Here is an 18567-nt window from a genome sequence, read left to right as displayed (position 1 = left end):
CTTTACAAAACTGAAACAGACTCATACATAGAGAACAGACTTGTGGTTGCCAAGGGGGATGAGTAGAGACTGGAATTTTGGGGTTAATAGAAGAAAACTATTACCTTTAGAATAGACAGAAAATAAGGTCTTACTGCATGCATGGGGAACAATATACAGTCTCCTGGGATATACATGTTGGAAAATAATATTTATATATATATTTCACAGGTGTTCTCATTGTGGTGCAGCAGGTTAAGAATCTGACTGCAGGGGCTCCTGTGGCTGCTGTAGCACAGGTTCATTCTTCAGTTTGGTGCGGTTGTTTAAGGATATGGTGTTGCCATAGCCGTGTCTTGGATTCAGTCCCTGGCCTGGGAACTTCCATACATCAAAGGTGAAGCCAGAAAAAATAAAAAAGATATATGTATGACTGAGTTGCTTTGCTATATAGCAGAAAATGGCACAACATAGTAAATCAACTATACTTATATATTTTTTTAAAGTTAAAAAATAATTATAGGTTCTCCTGCATGTGGAATGGAGTAACCTTCAAATTTTATATTAGACATAAGCTTTGCTTAACCCAAATCTACTTCACCTATACTTTTACATGCTTAATGAAAGACAAGTCCAATGCTTAGTTGGTGGAGTCATGTAATTATTCTGGGCTTCATACTTGGACTCATCCAATTTTATCATTATGGCAGACAGAATACTTCCTGCAAGTGCCATGGGATCAGAAGATTTATTCTTTACTTGACTTAAACTACACCGAGACACCATTTACTTTCCTGCCCACCCACCCTTCTTAGAAATACATGCATTTTCAGCATAGATTACTTTTCACTGATTTAGAATAAAGCATCATAATTCATTTGGTTCAGAGATGATAATAAAGAGAAAAGTACTTAATAATTTCAAGGAATTTGATTAGGTCTGTTTAGAAAATAAAGATGAAGATGGCATATCTTTATATTTTTTGATGCACTCATGACAAGTGGAAGTTCCCAGGCCAGGGGTCAAACCCACACTACAGTTTCAGCCTGTGCTACAGGTGTGACAATGCTGGATCCTTAGGCTGCTGCTTTGTGAGGAAAGTTCTGTCATATCTTTTGGCCTTAAGAATATTAACCATCTAAAAAGGAAGTTAAAGCAGGGTCAGAAATAACTCTATCTCTTCCTAACATGAAGAGAGTGAAGGCAAGATACAAAATAATACAATGAAAGTTCACATGAGGGAAGTATATACAAACTCTTTGTGTAGAAATGGGAATAAAATTACAGATGAGGTGCAATTTTAGATGTCCTTTTAAAAAGTTGAATAAAAAAATTAAAAAGTTGAATAGAAGGAACTTTCATTTTGGCTCAGTGGAAGAAAATCTGACTAGTATCCATGAGTACATGGGCTCAATCCCTGGGCTCACTCAGTGGGTCAGGGATCCGGCATTGCTGTGAGCTGTGGTGTAGGTCACAGATGCAGCTCAGATATCATGTTGCTGTGGCTGTGGTGGAGATATAGGTTGGCAGCTGTAGCTCTGATTCAACCCTAGCCTGGGTACTTCCATATACCATGGATATGGCCCTAAAAAAAAAAGTCAAATAGAATATTAATAGAAAGAAATGACAAGGAAGGAAATGATATATAAAGAGAACAGTATTGAAAAAAGACATGGATACAGGAAAAAATAAAAAATAAAGTCTGTGCTAAGGGAATTGGAAGTAGCTTGTTTAAGTTGGAATATAGGACATGGTGTGAAAGCTAAGAAATTATTGTTAAAAGAAACACTGGGTCCAGATTAGTGAACACCCTGAATATAAATCTTAGTAGTTTGGATTTAGTTTAAGGGTAGCAAAAATATTTATGAATAGTGTCATATTTATAACCATACACTAAGATGATGTTTCTTTCAGTGGTATAAAGCATAATTTGGTTGGGGGGAATAATTGGACACAGAGAGAAGCAGCAATATTCTGGAAGACAAGTGGTTAGGACTCGAATGAGTATGGTAATAGAGAAAATGGAATTAGTTACTGTAGAGATAATATTTGTGGATCTTGGCAAGTGATTCCATGTAATGAGTCAGTGAGGGAGAGATTGAGATGACTCTCTGGTTTTGTGCTAAGGAGAGTGGGGGAATGGGGGTCCTGTTTTTAAGAATAAAAATAGGAAGTACCTGTTTTATTTGTATGGTGCTTGAGTGGTTTCTTAATAAATAAACAATACAGGATAGTGATTAAAAGCCTAGACTCAGAAGCCAGATTCTCTGGGTTCAATCCTGGTTCCACTGCATCCTAGTTTTGTAATCATGGGAAAGCTGAGTAAATTCTCCAAGCTTGTTTCTTTAGTCTGAATAATAAGGGCATTGATAATCAATACTTACCTCAGAATGTTGCTGTGAAGATTAAGTTATAATACATAAAATTTATCATGATATTAATTCATATTTAAATAATTATTTTAATAAAATGGAAAATGCTTTATTCCTTTTCTTTTTTTTTTTTTTTGTCTTTTTAGGGCTGTACCTGCAGCATATGGAAGTTCTTAGGCTAGGGGTTGAATTGGAACTGCAGCTGCCAGCCTGCACCATGGCCATAGCAATGCCAGATCCAACCCTAGTCTGCAACTTACACCACAGCTCACAGCAATGCCAGATCCTTAATCCACTGAGCAAGGCCAGATATCAAACCTGCATCCTCAGGGATACCAGTCAGACTCATTTCCACTGTGCCATGATGGGAACTCCCCAAATGTTTTATTAAGAAATACATTTATGTGCTTCATTTGAACACATAACATATGGATATGTGTTCATATAGATACATTGAAGACACTAAGAACCTACTTTGCCCACATAAGCGGGACTAGCAAACACAATATACACATTAAAAAATCATTTCAATGAAAAAATGTAAAAAGAAAATACGGAGAAATAAACAAGATTTTAACAATGAGCCATTAATATTGTCCTTAAAACTCTATCCTAAAGCCCAAACTCCTTCCCCTGGTACGGAATGCTATAAGCACTGTCATTTTGCATATTAAAAACTCACCAACAAATTGTTTCCACCCTAATACTGAACTTCAAAAAATGTGAAGTGCAAGGGCTTACAAACTTAAATATTTAAAGAGTCATGAAATGGACCGTTTCCTCTTTCCATCTGGCTTTTATCAATTTCAGAAAGACTGCTACACAATCAAAACACACAATCTCCTTAGTCAGATAATTCAATTTTATAAATGAATTACTTATGTGCCTATATGTAAATACACTCCCATGCATGAAGACATTGACTGCTGTCAATGAGATAATCAAATCCAGGGGAAAAGGCTATCCCTATAAACACTTTAAACTAAAAATAGACCCCATACTACTGTACTATGATAAATCCAATCAAAAACATTTCAGTCTTATGGAAAGGTCAAGTTAGAAAAGAAAAAAGATTTTTAGCAGAGACACAAGGTCAACAGGACAGATGTCCAAAGACAGTGATTTAGTTTGTTGGATAAAGTGAGTTTAAAAAATAAATTCCTGTTCTCTACCACTTCAATGTCTTGAAAATATACATGCATGCCAAGAGAAGGTGAGTATTTCCCCAGAAGGTGACTGTTACCTCTGAAAGTCAGAACAAAGTAAAGGAAATAACTTTTTGGAGTATGACAAACCTAGATGTGAACCCTGACTTTGCTACTTACCAGCTGTGTGACCTTGAGTGTGTTACCTTGAGCAATTTACTTAACCTCCTATATATGTATACATATATATATGTATACATATATATACATGTATACATATGTATACATATATATACATGTATACATATGTATACATATATATACATGTATACATATACATATATATATATATATGTATATATATATATATGTCACAGAGTTAGGTTACATAGAAGATAGAAGGCACCCAAGGAATAATATCTTTTAAAATCTGTCATTTGCTATCAATTTTAGCACATATAATCTAAATTCTTGGCTTTTGTCTGCTTTTTGTGAAGTAAAAAAATAGCAAGCTATGGAGTATGGCAAATGTTGATACAAATATACAGATGCATAGGAAAAGAATATTAGTTTATTATGTTAACATACAAAATCATACCTTAAATTTATGTTAATTTTTATTTTTCACAAGGATTTCCATATATATTCAATTATGTAATCCACGTAACAAACCTGTGATGATGATAGGGTAAATATTTTTATCCCTATTTGACAGATGAAAAAATCTTGGAGTGCTTACTTCCTTTTTACCCAAATTCACACAAGTAAGACAATAATTTATGCCTTCCCCTACTCTGTTGTAACAATGTGACACATCTTAAATGACTGATATTTTTCTAAATCTTGTGGAAATCTTTATTAATTATAAAAAACTATCCATGTTTATTGTATAAATGGCACAAAGATACATTTAAAATTTGTTATAACATACCAGTGAAAACATGTTATTAATTAATTATGCAATCCTAGCCATATTTCTATAACAGTTGTCTTTCTATGCTTGAGTAGATCCTTATCTATTCCCTGGTAATCAATGACAAATTTAAAATGTAATTATTCCAAGATATAAACTATAACTGTGATAATAGAAATATGTTAATTTATCTAATATAAACATTTATAATGCTTTGAGATAGTTTGATTTTAACTTTCCAGAAGCATGATTTTATGAATATGATTATTTTAAGTTAGCCTAAACTGAGAATCTGAGGAGTCCTAGGTTCTTAACTTTTTGTTTCTTCTAACTATTTGCCTAGCTGTGAATAGATATCTTAAATTCCTATTCCCCCATTGGTAAAATGTTGGAGGTCTCTTTCAGCCCCAAATTAAATGAGTCTATGGAGCTAGTCAGATGCTATTTAGCAAAATGTATCTATGAAGCTGATATTTTCCACATTAGCCAAAATTTCATAAATGTTTCAAATCCTAATTCATAATAATTATATTACATTTTAAGGAATGATATGTGAATTTATGTATAACTGAGTTACGGGGTAAAGAGCTACCTAAAAACTTTCATTTTAATTATTATTGTGAAAAATTATCATTGTATACATGTTTGAGCTGACTTTAATTCCAAGGATAATTTAGTTATAAGTAGCTATAAAATGAAACATCTTACAACAGGAATATTCTAAGTTTTAAGAAATTATTATGGTTCCCTCTTACAAAGCATATACAAGGCAGATAATAGGCCTTGTTTTATATTTAAGGAAGGCTCAATTAGGTGGATGATTGGTATATACTGGAACAACACTGAATATGCTCAAGCAATTGAGTTCCTTTGCAGGTGCATTTCTAGGACCTCATATATAAGAGAAGGTACTATTGTGCGAAAGGAAGAAAAATAGAATAAAGAGGTCTCTAACATTTACCCATCTAACTTCTCCCACACTTCACATTTCATACTTTCAGAATGAAAATAAAACTGGAAATAGGTGACATTTGTAAATAATAAAAATAAGCCCAAAGTAGGAAAGAATATTCCCTTGATCTATTTATTTTTGATATGCTAATCCAAAATATAGGAGTCAAGTATGGGAAGGAACAGGTAAAAACTACAACTCACTTAAAGAAGGCATCTGTTCAGTAGGACCTCATTGCTTTTATACAGCAGAAATTGACACAACACTGTAAATCAACTACACATTATTTTTAAAAATGAAAAAAAAACTAAAAAATAATGAAAAGAAAGGATTTGTGGATGACTAAAGGGAGCATATATGAAATGGAATTGGACTTGAGTAAGTTAATTTAGAATTGGCCCTAGAATCAGAATAACCTTGATTTGAATCCTAGCTCTGCCATTAACCATCTATGAAACCTTATTTAGATTGTCATTCTAAAACTCAGTTCTTTAATCAAGATAATGATTATATTTATAGTATAGGACTATAGTAAGAATTAAAATAAGGCAGTGGCACAATATGCATAGCACAGTGCTTAGTACATGTTAAGTACTCAATAAATGTTAGCTATCATACCAGAGACATTTACCACTCACAAGACCTCCATGTACTTTGCATTGCCCAGTCTCTTTGTAATAGGGCGAGGCTGTGTTATATTACAAGTTCTATCCCATAGGCTGTATGTGAAACTAATGTGTGTCACTTCTGGATCAATACCTAGAAATGTGAATGTAAAATACTCATGTTTTTCTGCTCTTCTGCCCTGTTGACCAAGTAGGCTGTGCACTCCATATAGTGTGGTTACATAATGATATATCCTCTGCTAGTTTGATCACTGAATTAAATAAATAAGAAGGAGAACTTCTAGCTGATCTACCTTAGAAATGTAGCATGAATGAGAAATAAACTTGGGTTGTTTAAGCCACTGAAATGTGGGAATTGTTGTTGGGCAGCATCATATAGCCTATCCTGACTGATTTAGTTACATCATCAGCAGCAGCAACATTATCAATAGTCAGGAGGGGTGGAGCAAAATGGCAGAGGAGTAAGAGGTCACACACACTTTCTCCCACAAACACATCAAAAAAACACATACACATGTAAAACTACTCACACAGAACATCAACTGAATCCTGGCAGAAGAACTTAAACCTCCAAAACAGGCAAGAAACTTTTGATATAACTGGGTAGAACAAAAGGAAACAAGAGAAAATGAATCAGGATGGGACTAGCATTCCTGAGAGGGAGCCATGAAGGAGAAAAGGAACCCACCTCCTGGGAAGCCATTTAACTGACAAAAGATTGGCCGAGTCAGCTGGACCTCAAAGTCACCAAGAAGAGTGCAGCAGCTGGATCAAGAACAGCAAAGCAGAGTGAGAGCCACACAGACCATCTGAACCACCAGCCCAGACACCACAGCCTGAGATGCTTGGGCAGGGGCTGGGCACTGAGACTCAGACTCTGGACGTCAGTCCCAGGGAGAGAATTGGGGTGGCATGAGGGGCTAAGGAGCAGTGCACCATAGACTAAGGAGGGGAACACCATTGCAGAGGGAACCTAGGAGAAGGCCTGGACCCACAGGAGAGGCAAGGGAGGGGAGAGGAAGAGGAGCAGGCCTCCATAGGACCCTCCCTGAGCCAGAGCACATGCATTCCCGAGGGCTTAGAGGGCAGGGTGGCTCTGCAGAGGCTACAGCAGTGAGAAGCCTCTTGTTTGTTTAGGGGAGATTAGGCACTTCTGCAGGCTACTGGTGGCCAGGTACCTGTTGTGTAGGCTAAGAGCATAAGGGGGCTAAGTGGCAATCTACAGGTGGCAGGGACAGACTGCAGTGGTTGTCTCAAAGGCTAGAGGGAGGCATGGCTTTCCAACACTGGGGGGTCTGTGAGTGGCCTCCACCAGCAACCCCAGTCACCGCAGGGGTGGGCAAAAAAGAAAAGAAGAGGGCATTGCAACCAATGATATACACTGCTACTCTCACTCCCCTGGGAACACACACAAAATGCAGCTGCCATGACCAGATGCTCTGGGTGACACCCAAACACTTGGTCATTGTCCCTTCCCAAGACCCTACACCTAGGAGCAACTGATGCAGCACCTCCTGCATTGGCTAAGTGGGAAAGGGTGTTTCTTGCATGTTCTGCAGGTGGCAGGGGCAAACCACTGAAGTTATTTCTCATTCCAAAGGTGGACATGGCTCACTGCAATTGGAGATATCTGAATAAAAATCACTTTCAGCCCCATTCACCTAAAGGGCACTGCAGAGGAGGTCATTGTGACTGAATACCACCTGTTGGTACTCTCACATTCCTGGGAACACACCCACCCTGCTGCTGTCACTGCCAAACATTCTAGGCAGTACCCACACCCCTGATCTCTGTCACTTCCCAGGATCCTGCAACTAGGAGCACCCTCTACAACACCTCACATATGGGCTAAGTGAGACAGGTTGCTTCATGCATGGTCTACAGGTGATGGGGAGAAAACACTACAGTTATCACTGACTCTAGAGATGGTCATGGCCTGCTCCCAATAGGGGTCCCTGAACAGGCACCACCTGAATTTCCAATCACCTCAGAGGTGGGCATTGCAATCAAACACAAGCTGTTGCTGCTCTCACACCCCTGGGAACATGGACACCCTGCTGCTGCTACTGCCAAATGCTCTAGTCACCTTGAAGATCTGCCTAGAGCTAATTACCACTTCCCAGGGCCCTGCAACTAGGCGTGGCCTGTGCCACCTTCCAGCAGGTCCTTGCTGCTGTTGAGAGCCCAATGACCACACACTTACTGCTGGCCTTACCCATTGCCTCCTTCTCCCTGAAAACACACTGAGCATCCTGGAAACAAAAGTCTACTTACACTGAAGAAAGAGACAGCAAATATTCAAACTCCCACACCAAAAATAAATAGTAACCCCACAAAAAATACAAAGGGGTTCTCTTGCATAGAAGTAGCCTTCCAAGACTACAGTCTGGCTTTCCCGAACTCACAGAAAAAGAAAAACACAAGCAAGAAGAAGAAGCTAGAAACTATTCCCAGTTAAAGAAACAGGAAATCTCGCCTAAAGCAGTCAACAATGAAACAGACCTCTGCATTCTGACAGACATTGAGTTCAATAGGAAGGTAAGGAAAATACTGAAGGAATTAAGAAAGGATATTAACAGTAATGCAGACTCCCTCAGAAAAAAACTAGAAAATATAAGGAGGAACCAAGCAAAACTAAAAAATTCAGTTTCAGAGATACAAACTGAGCTGAAGTCAATAAAGAGCAGAATGAATAATGCAGATGAATGAATTAGTGAGATGGAAGATAAAATAATGGAAATCAAACAATCAGGACAGCAGACAGAAAACCAAATGAAAAAATATGAAAGCAATATGAGATGTATGGGATAATATAAAGCAGGCCAATCTACACATAATAGGAATTCCAGAAGGAAAAGAATAAGTAAAGGGGATTGAAAATATATTTGAAGAAATTATGGCTGAAAACTTTCCAAATCTAAAGGAAACTGATATCAAGATACAAGAAGCACAGAGGGCCCCAAAAAAGTTGAGCCCAAAAAGGCACACACCAAGACATATTATAATAAAAATGGCAAAAGTTAAATATAAAGAGAGGATTCTAAGGGCAACAAGAGAAAAGAAAAGCATTAATTATAAGGGAATCCCCATTAGGCTATCAGCTGTTTTCTCTACAGAAACACTACAGGCCAGAAGATACATTTAAAGTGCTGAAAGATACATTTAAAGTGCTGAAAGGAAAAAAGTTGAAACCTAGAATATTCTATCCAGCAAGAATATCATTTAAATTAGAAGGGGAAATAAGGAATTTCTCAAACAAACAAAAGCAAAAAGATACAGCAATACTAAACCCCTTCTAAAAGAAATTCTGAAAGATCGTCTCTAAATTTAAAAAAAGAGGAGAAAAAAAAGACAAAAGGAGGAATTAGGATGGAGGAAACCACAATTGGAAAGCAATCACTTAAATAAGCCAGCATACAGATCTAAATATGAAGATGTTAAAAAAAAACCCTCAAAATTATACAATGTAGGGAAGGAAAGTAAGACAATATAGATTTTTTTAAATTTTAATGATGTGTCTGAGCCTATATGGCTATCAGGCAAAAGCAAGAAGATATAGGAAGGGCTTAACGTGCTTAAAAAAACAGGGCAACCACAAATCAAAACCAAACATTACATTCACAAAAAATGAAAAGCACTAAAACATAAAATAAATGGAAATCATCCAACAACAACAACAAAAAAAAGAGAAACACACAATCAACTGTAAAACAAGGTTTAAAATGGCAATAAATATATATATATCAATAATCACTTTAAAGGTCAATGGACTAATCCTCCAATCAAAAGACACAGTAGTAGATTGGATAAAAAAGCAAAAAAAATCAATCTGCTGGCTACAAGAAACTCACCCTAGAGCACCAGACACACATAGATTGAATGTGAGGGGATGGGAAAAAATATTTCATGTCAGTGGACAAGACAGTAAATCAGGAGTTGCAATACTCATATCAGACAAAATGGACTTTAAAACGATGGCCATAAAGAAAGACAAAGAAGGACATCCATTCAAGAGGAGGATACTACAATCATCAACATATATGCCCCTAATATAGGAACACTCAGATACCTCCAAGAAATACTAACAGACATCAAAGGAGAAATCACTGGGAATATAATCATATTAGGAGACTTTAACACCCCACTCACAATAATGGACAGATCCTCTAGATGGAAAATCAATAAGGCAACAGAGATCCTAAAGGACACAGTAGAAAAGTTAGACTTAATTGACATTTTCAGGACATCACATCCAAAACAGTCAGAATATACATTCTTCTCAAGTTCACATGGAACCTTCTCAAGAATTGATCACATCCTGGGACACAAAGCTAACCCCAACAAATTTAAGAGTGTAGAAATTATTCCATGTATCTTCTCTGACCACAATGGCAAGAAACTAGAAATCAACCATGGTAAAAAGAAATGAGAAAAAACTAACTACAGGGAGACTAAACAACATACTACTAAGAAACCAATGGGTCAATGAAAAAATCAAGAAGGAAATTAAAAAATACTTCGAAACAAATGATAATGAAGACACATCCACTCAAAATCTATGGGATGCCATAAAAGCAGTGCTCAGAGATAAATTCATAGCAATACAGGACTTCCTCAAAAAGTAAGACCTCAAATTGTCAACTTACACCACAACCTAAATAAATTAGAAAAAGAAGAACAAAAAAACCCCTAAAGTCAGCAGAAGGAAGGAAATCATAAAGATCAAAGAGGAAATCAATAAAATAGAGATTCAAAAAACAATAGAAAAAAAATCAATCAAACCAAGAGTTGGTTCTTTAAAAAGGTAAACAAAATTGACAAACTTCTGGCTAGACTTGCCCAGAAGAGGAGAGAAGGGATCTAAATAAACAAAATCAGAAATGAAAAAGGAGAAATCACAATGGATACTGCAGAAATACACAAAAACATGAGAGAATACTATAAACAATTGTACGCCAAAAAATTTGACAACTTGAAGAAATGTACAACTTTCTAGAGACTTACAGCCTGCCAAAACTGAATCAAGAAGAAATATATCAACTGAACAGACAGATCACTAGAGATGAAAATCACTCACCACAAATAAAAGTCCAGGACCAGAAGGATTCATGGGCTAATTCTACCAAACATACAAAGAGGAACTCACAATCATCCTCCTTAAACTTTTTCAAAAGTTGAAGAAAGAACACTCCCAAAGACATTCTATGATGCCACCATCACCCTCATTCCAAAACCAGACAAAGGTACCACCAAAAAAGAAAATTATAGGCCAATACCTTTGATGAATATAGATAAAAAAAATTCTCAAAAAATTTTAGCCAACTGAATCCAACAACATATAAAAAAGATTATACACAACGACCAGGTGGGATTTATCCCAGGTTCACAAGGATGGTTCAACATATGCAACACAATGAATGTCATACACCACATTAACAAAAGAAAAGTCAAAAAACCACATGATCATCTCAATAGATGCAGAAAAAAAGCATTTGACAAATCCAAATACATGATAAAAAATCTTACCAAAGTGAGTATAGAGGGAACATTCCTTAACACAATCAAAGCCATTTATGACAAACTCACAGCAAATATAATTCTCAATAGAGAAAAGCTGAAAGCCTTCCCGCTAAAATCTGGAACAAGGCAAGGATGCCCAGTCTCACAATGTTCTCCAACATAGTATTAGAAGTCCTAGCCACAGCAATCAGACAAACAAAAGAAATAAAATGGATCCAAATAGGAAAAGAAGAGGTAAGTCTGTTACTGTATGCAGATGACATGATACTATATATAGAAAACCCCAAGGATCCAATGCCAAAACTACTTGAACTGATCAACAAATTCAGCAAAGTAGCAGGACATAAGGTTAATATTCAGTAATCAGATGCATTTCTGTATACTAATAATGAACGATTAGAAAAGGAATACAAAAATACAATACCTTTTAAAACTGCACAACAAAAAATCAAATACTTGCGAATACACCTGACCAAGGAATTAAAGGATTTATATTCTGAGAGCTACAAAACAAAACATTGGTCAAGAAAATTTAAGATGTAAAGAAATGGAAAGATAGTCCATGCCCCTGGGTTGGAAAAATCAATATTATCAAAGTGGCCATACTACCCAAAGCAATCTACAGATTCAATGCAATCCCCATCAAATTACCCATGACATTTTTCACAGAACTAAAACAAACAATCCAAACATTTATATGGAACAACAAAAGACCCAGAATTGCCAAAGCAATCCTGAGAAACAAAAACCAAGCAGGAGGCATCACTCTCCCAGACTTCAAGCAATATTACAAAGCCACAGTCATCAAGACAGTGTGGTACTGGTACCAAAACAGACAGACAGACCAATGCAACAGAATAGAGAACCCAGAAGTAAACCCAGGCACCTATGGTTAATTAATCTTTGACAAAGGAGGCAAGAACATAAAATGGGAAAAAGACAATCTTTTCAGCAAATGGTGCTGGGAAACCTGGACAGCTGCATGCAAATCAATGTAACTAGAATACACCCTCACACCATGCACAAAAATAAACTCAACATGGCTGAAAGACTTAAATATAAGACAAGACACAATCAAACTTTGGGAAGAGAACATTCGCAAAACATTCTCTGACATCAACCTTACAAATGTTTTCTCAGGTCAGTCTCCCAAAGCAACAGAAATAAGAGCAAAAATAAGCCAATGAGACCTAATCAAACTGACGAGCTTATGCACAGCAAAGGAAACCAAAAAGAAACCAAAAAGACACCTTCCAGAATGGGATAAAATACTTTCAAATGATGCAACTGACAAGGACTTCATCTCTAGAATATATAAGCAACTTACAAAACTCAACAGCAAAAAAGCCAACAACCCAATTGAAAAATGGGCAAAAGACCTGAATAGACATTTTCCAAGGAAGATGTGCAGATGGCCAACAAGCATATGAAAAAATGCTCAATAACCCTGATGATTAGAGAAATCCAAATCGAAACTACCATGAGATACCACCTCACACGAGTCAGAATGGCCATCTTTAATAAGTCCACAAATAACAAATGCTGGAGTGGGTGTGGAGAAAAGAGGTCCCTCCTGCACTGTTGGTGAGAATGTAAGCTGGTACAACCACTATAGAGAGCACTATGGAGGTACCTTAGAAATATATACATAGAACTACCACATGACCCAACAACTCCACTCTTGGGCATATATCTGGACAAAGCTTTCCTTAAAAAAGAGACATGCGTCATTTGAAACAATTTTCTCCCATTTTGTAAGTTGTCTTTTTGTTTTCTTTTTGGTTTCCTTTGCTGTGCAAAGGCTTGTCAGTTTGATTAGGTCCCATTGGTTTATTTTTTTATTTTATTTCTGTTGCTTTGGAACACTGACTTAGGAAAACATTTGTAGGGTTGATGTCAGAGTATATTTTGCCTATGTTCTCTTCCAGTAGCTTGATTGTGTCTTGTCTTATATTTAAGTCTTTCAGCCATTTTTAGTTTAGTTTGGTGCATGGTGTAATGGTGTGTTACTAATCTCTAAAATATACAAAACTTATACAATTCAGCAGCAAAAAAATCAACAACCCAATTGAGAAATGGGCAAAGGACCTGAATAGATATTTCTACAGTAGGATGTACAGGTGGCCAATGAGTACATGAAAAAATGCTCAACATCCCTGATTATTAGAGAAATTCAAATCAAAACTACCATGAGATACCACCTCACACTAGTCGGAATGGCCCTCATTAATAAATCCACAAATAACAAATGCTGGAGGGGTTGTGGAGAAAAGGGAACTCTCCTGCACTGTTGGCGAGAATGTAAGCTCGTACAATTACTATGAATAACAGCATGGCAGTACCTTAGAAGTCTATACATATGACCCAGCAACCCCACTCTTGGGCATATATCTGGACAAAGCTTTTGTTAAAAATGACACATGCACCTGCATGTTCATTGCAGATCTATTCACAATAGCCAAGATGTGGACTCAACCCAAATGTCCATTGACAGATGAATGGATTAGGAAGATGTGGTACATATACACAATGGAATACTACTCAGCCATAAAACAGAACAAAACAATACCATTTGCAGCAACATGGATGGGACTACAGACTCTCATACTTAGTGAAGTAAGTCAGAAAAAGACAAATACCATATGAAATCACATATCTAGTATCTAATATATAGCACAAATGAACCTCTTCACAGAAAAGAAAATTATGGACTTAGAGAATAGACTTTTGTTTGCCAAGTTGGAAGGGGAGGGATTGTTAGGGACTGGGAGCTTGGGGTAAATAGATACAGAACATTGCCTTCAGGATGGATTAGTATCGGGATCCTTCTGTGTAGCCTTGGGAACTCTGTCTAATCAATTATGATGGAGGATGATAATGTGAGAAAAAAGAATGTATACATGTATGTGTAACTGGGTCACCATTCTGAAGAACAGAATATATATAATATATATTCTATTATATATATAATAAAAAAATCCACATGCACCTGCATGTTCATTGCAGCTCTATTCACAATAGCCAAGTCATGGAAACAACCCAAATGTCCATCAACAGATGATTGGATTAGGAAGATGTGGTATATGTACACAATGGAATACTTCGGCCATAAAAAAGAACAAAATAATGCCATTTTCAGCAACATGGGTAGGTCTGGAGACTCTCATACTGAGTGAAATAAGTCAGAAAAATAAAGACAAATACTATATTATATCACTTACATCTGGAATCTCATATATGGCACAAATGAACCTTTCCACAGAAAAGAAAATCATGGACTTGGAGATTAGACTTGTGGTTGCCAAGGCAGAGGGGGAGGGAGTGGGATGGATGGGGTGCTTGGGGTTAATAGATGCAGACTGTTGCCTTCATGATGAATTAGCAATGGGATCCCCCTGTGTAGTACTGGGAACTATGTCCAGTTACTTGTGGTAGAGCATGATAATGTGAGAAAATAGAATGTGTACATGTATGTGTAACTGGGTCACCAAGCTGTACAGTAGAAAAAAATTGTATTGGGGATATAACTATTAAAAATAATAATAATAACTTAAACCAGATAAAAATAAAATAGTCTGGTTGTAAATATTATAAAACACATAGGCCTATGAAAAGAAGTATAGAAACCATTATACAGAAAATATATATCACTGAATGGGAAAATGTGATTATGAATTATTTTAAAATATTTGTTTGTATTATTGTTGACCTTTATTAAAAATCATGGGGATTTATGCTTCAAAGGTTTTTAAGTGTAATCTAAATATAAGGAGGAAATTGTCAACTTTAAAAAAAAAATCTGTAGTCAATGATACAGCAAAAAGTTCAAAGGGATAGAAATCAACAGATGTGGCTTCCAGACTTGTTTCTCTCATTAGCTATGTCACCAGAGACAATTAACTGAAATGCTCTATACTTTAATTCATGCATTTGCCAAATGGATATATTTTTAGTTTTCCTTATAAGACTGATTTTTGTTAGGATAGCATATAGATAATAAATGTACTTTGAAAAGTTGAAATCTTATGGAAAAACATAGGAATATTATTGCTGTCTGGCTTGGGGTTTAGTAGTTGTTTATGAGAGCACTTAGAAGGAACTAAAGATAGCTCCACATTATTAAGAATACATTAAATTTTATTCCATCCTGGATCAAAGTGAATACTACGTTCATGGGCAAACAAGTTCTACTTTCTTGCAATATGAATGACTTATTTAGATAATAAAAAAAGAACCATGGCAAGAGTTGACTTATTAAATAGTACTAAGAAGAGAAAGATAATCTTTTATAAGATTTAATATACATAGTTACTTTTAGTATCTAGCATGATACAAATGAAATGACTTTAAATCTTATCCCATATATTGCAATAACCTGAATTTTATAGGTGACTGAATTTTGGCCAAAAGGCAGATGGTTGTTCTTTAATAACTACTATGTAATACTGCTCTGTCCCAATGCCATTATCATTTAATAAAATAAGTCTCCTTCAATTTTGACTTATTTTTACATTATCATCTATCTTTTGTCTGTTCTTTGAAAAGGCTGCATCATAGAAGTCAAGTAATATTTATGGGGATTAATTTATTGATGAAAACTGTTGGGTGTTTATAAAGAGACAAACTAGATGAGAAATTTTGATTAATAATTTGTGAGCAAAAATTACCTTTTATTTGTATTAAATTTTATTTGTAATTAGCAAATAGCCACAAGTACGACTTGAATAAATTCTATTATTTAAAAAATTTATATATAATGCATTTGGCAGCATGCTTTTAAAATAGCCTCCTAAAACGTATACACTTTTTTATAAATATGGCCAATTTTGAGGAAATTCAGAAAATAGGGAGTCTGAGAGCTTAAACAGATAAAATGTCTTTAAAGCTATGTATCTATATATCTATGCATATATATATATACACATACATATGTACATATATATATTTATAACACTGAAAACTAATGAGACCACTCTCTTTCCTGGATAATTTGTATTAAATGACTGTAATAGGATAATGGAAATAAATTGATCAGTGTGACAAAAATATAATTATCTTACAGTATAATATCACCATTGCTCCAAATATTTACCATGATCTCTAAGAAATATTTAAATTTAAATATTAAATTTAAATACTGGGCTGCTTAGACACAAAGCCATGGCCAAAATTGTAGAAACAATCCCAGGGCTGTCCCAGCCATGAAAAACAAGTGTGGTTGACTTGTACTTTAGCACAATTGACATTAAGGGTCACCTTTTAAAACAGACTCCAGAGAAAGAATTGTAACTAAACACAGTTTAATGATTCATCATTTTAATTTGCCAAAGACTATGTCCATACCTCAATTTACCATCTTAACCATAAGGCAATAAAGACTCAGGTATCCTATTCCAGTTTTCCATAGTGATTCAGAGTGGCAATATTGCATAATATCTGATTCTATTGCACCTATGTAGAGTTGGCTTAATATAGTGTGTGACTATTTGGTATAATCTTCAGTTCCACAGAATTATATATTGTTGATTGGCATATCAAAAAGAAATAGATAAAGGGAATAGTCTTTCCTTCTTTGGACTTATTTTTATTACTTACAAATGTCTGCATCAAGAAGACTCATTCCTTTGTAGTTCAAAGAACACTGAGACCAGATCTCTCTCTTTAGCTAACTTCAGTAGCAAGTGTGCAGTTTGAGCAAATCACCAACATCTCTGGGCTTTGTTTTCTTCATATATCTCCATGCTATTTTTCTATTCTATAAGTCAATGAATTTTAGAATATATGTAATCTCAACTAAGTAGATAAATGTGATCCACTTTACTTCTGTTGACATTTGAATTTGGCCCAAATTTCCTATGATATTGAAAGCCTGATTTCATATTACTGTTTAAGAATTGTGCCAAAGAAGCAAGAAAGTTCTCATTATTGGCAAATACATGAGGGACTTAGCTGAAGAGAAAAGGAGGGAAACCATATGATAGGCAGAATATAGACTTGCTAGTATTTCCCCACACCAGCCAGACTTTAAATGCCTTAGATCTAAAAAATAAATGTTGGTTTCCCTACATAAAAATAATTGTCTAAAATCTTTAGGCTGGCATATGGTCTTCTACAACCACTGTCAACCTCTCTGTCTGGTCATGTTTCCCTTGACTTTCACATTTAGGCTCTTTCTCCAACCAACTTGAGTCTTCAATGCACATTCTCTAGTCATTAACTTTGTTGTTGCTATTCTCATAACCTAAGGTTACTTCTCATCCAAATATTTATTTTTCCTAAATCCTAGGGCTAAGAAAAAATGAAGAGAAATCAATTTCTATAAAACTCTGCATATACCCTCACTGCACTAAAATGAGAAGATAAGAGGTTGCTTTTCTGTTATCTTTGATTTCAGCTATTTTCTCTGTAAATAGAGAAGGTCTGAGTCAGCTGTTCTAGGACTTAGTTAACATCATTGCATGTCGTGTGTGTGGTGACAACATTATCACATCACTCCAGTTAGACATTAAATCCTGTTGACTACAAAATATATAATTTAGTGTCCATATTCAGAGACAGATATTAAGTTTTAGCTATGGTTTTAAAAGACACATTAAGAAATAAGTCCATCTTAGGATATAATCATTATAAATACTATGAAAGTCTTATGGATTATACTTTGAAAGTATTAAAGTCATATGAGGACAGTTTAAAGGAACATGGAGTATATAGACAGGAGAAGAATAATTTTTTTAAGAGAAAATAATTGTCTCCAAACATTTAAAGAACTGTGATGTGGAAGAGGGAAGAGGGTTGTTTTGGGTCTAAACTTTATAATCAATTGGGTAGAAGTTACCAGGGAACAGAGGAATTTAAAGAGGATTTTCTGAATAAAGTTGTCATCCAACTAATTGGATTGCTTTAGGAAATTAACTACTTACTGGGGTAATATTCAATTATAGTTATGATCAACAGAAATGTCATTCAAAAATAGCAAAGTGGATTCTAATTCCAGATTCCGTTCCAAATTTAAGGTTCTGTGAATCAAGCTTACTTTTTGTTTTCCTTGTCAGGCACAAAC

This window comes from Sus scrofa, chromosome X (assembly GCF_000003025.6).
Source record: "Sus scrofa isolate TJ Tabasco breed Duroc chromosome X, Sscrofa11.1, whole genome shotgun sequence".
NCBI lineage: Eukaryota > Metazoa > Chordata > Mammalia > Artiodactyla > Suidae > Sus > Sus scrofa.
Note: the sequence above shows the minus strand (reverse complement) of the source record.